The sequence below is a fragment of the Eufriesea mexicana genome, unplaced genomic scaffold (assembly GCF_001483705.2).
Source record: "Eufriesea mexicana isolate 0111107269 unplaced genomic scaffold, ASM148370v2 scaffold47447481205, whole genome shotgun sequence".
Classification (NCBI taxonomy): domain Eukaryota; kingdom Metazoa; phylum Arthropoda; class Insecta; order Hymenoptera; family Apidae; genus Eufriesea; species Eufriesea mexicana.
In genome coordinates this window covers 13,641-15,922 of record NW_016908003.1, presented here as the reverse complement: position 1 = coordinate 15,922, position 2,282 = coordinate 13,641, and positions in this window count along the sequence as shown.

The following is a 2,282-nucleotide window of genomic DNA, read 5'->3' as shown; positions in this document are numbered from 1 at the left end:
AACAAACTCAAATACACGCGAGCTGATGGAAGAGGTAGAGCTGTTAGGTATGCCCAATGAGAAGCCCTGGCTGAAACGCGAAGAAATTAATCAGAGCAGAAAGAAAAAAGAAGGAAGGCAATAACCAGCAGCCCCCTACCTTCCAGGAGATCGACGAGGGTGGAGCCATAGACAAACCAGGCCACAGCAACCCGGTCGGAACGAACTCCAAGCCCAAACCCAGTACGAACGCTGAGAGACAGTCAGGCATCACAACGGCGGTGAAAAGGAAAGAGAACAAGAACAAGAACAAGAACAAGAACATGAAAAGGAGCAATTACGGCGAAGAGGCGTCGACGGTGGCTACGAACGAGACCGTGCCGCGCTCAGCCCACAATGCCTCTAAACAGTGGGGTGTCGTGGTGCTAATCCGTCCCGCAGACGGTCAGACGTTCGCGTACGTATTACGGACGCTGCGAACGGTCAATAACAACGACAACAGACTCATCGTTAAGAACATCAGTAAGACGAAGGACGGCTCAGTACTCGTACGTACAAAGTGCGACGGACGCGCGCAGACCGACGTAAACAGACTGCTAGGGGATGCACTATAGGACCAAGGGGCCATAAAAAATTTGACCTCAAGAGTCACCTTGGAAATCCTATACATGGACTACATCACCGAGACAGATGAATTTCGAGACGCACTGAAACGGGAATTAGAATCGGTTCCAGAAGGCAAGGTCTCGGTACTCTGCCCAAACACCCGAGGGCTGAGAATGACCATTTGTGAGCTCGAAAGACAAGGCGCGAAGCGCCTCCTCAAAAAAGGACGAATAAAGGTAGGGGTCGTCAGCTGCTGAGTGAGGGTCCGTCTTATGGTGCCGAGATGCTATAAATGTCTCCGGGAGGGGCATCACCGGAAAGAGTATAAGAGAGAGTACAGACGTGACTGCTGTTGGAAATGCGGCAAGGGTGAACATGTAGCTAAGGCCTGCACGGGTGCCCCCAGATGCTTTATCTGCTCACCGCAAGGCCGAAGATGGTACAGCGCACGTACAGAACGCGGTAGTCTGCGCCACATTCAAGGCGGCTTTGACCTAGGCAACGACCAGAGATAGGACCACATGTACGCAACATGACGACTGTACTCCATGACACTGTAAACTGGTAGTAGTAAGTCTCACGACTTGATGCCCTAGCTAGCTGAGGAGTTGAACGCGAACGTTATTATGATTCGCGTACCACACAAAGACAAGTATACTCCCACCTGGTTCGCTAATTCTTCCCGTTTGGAAGAGCTCTGGATTCCCATGTGGGGGGGGGGGGGGGGGGGCAGCGTCGCGGATAAATGCTCACGGGAAGGACTTCGACTACGTTTGGGTAAAAATCGCTGGCTTAGCGTACGTCAGCATGTACCTCACCCTGAACTACAGCACCGCAGAGTTTGAACAAAAAGTGGTGGCTCTCGAGAACGGGCTAAGGGACACCACCGGCGACGTAATTCTCGCGAGCGATATCAATGCCAGAGCTATCCATAGCTATATCGCTATGGTCATGGGGTATGACCATGACGAACAAACGTGGACGGCAGATGCAAAAGACGGCCGCAAGGCTAGGCCTGGCAGTAGCAAACGAGGGACGGGTGACAACATACCGAATACCCGGCTACGGGTCACCCATTCGTGACGTGACTTTATTACTGACGGACTTCTCCCGAGAGTCGAGGACAGGACATTCCTGGCAGGAAAGACTCTTCCACCACCTGTGGGATGGAATTCAAAAATGTTAGGCATGGACAAACTGACGACACAGTTGAACTCCGAAAGAGACCCAGCGACGATGATCCCTCGGTGCGTCGTGGGCAGGGAAATGGCCGAACGGTTGGCAAAAGTGACGGCGGGGCTCTTGAAAAGGCTTTGCGACACCTCAATGCAAAGAAACGGACGAGACGCAACAAACGTTCGGTATATTGGTTTACGGATGAGATCGCGTGCCTCCGGAGCGAGTGTTTGCGGCTCAGACGGAGGGACAAACGCGTCCGACACCGAGCGGCTGCGGGTGGCCTTACGGAGGAATACCAGCGCCTGAGGCTCGCGATCAATGACAGTAGAAAGAATCGCTGGATCGAACTCATAAGCCAGGTGGACTCGGACCCTTGGAGAACGGGTTTCAAGATCGTGACCCGCAACCTGGGACGGTCGGGTCCACCCGTAATCAGAGGCGAAGAAACGATGTACAAAATCGTCGACGGACTCTTCCCGACGCACCCTGAACCAGTGCGGATGGTGAATAATGTTGGC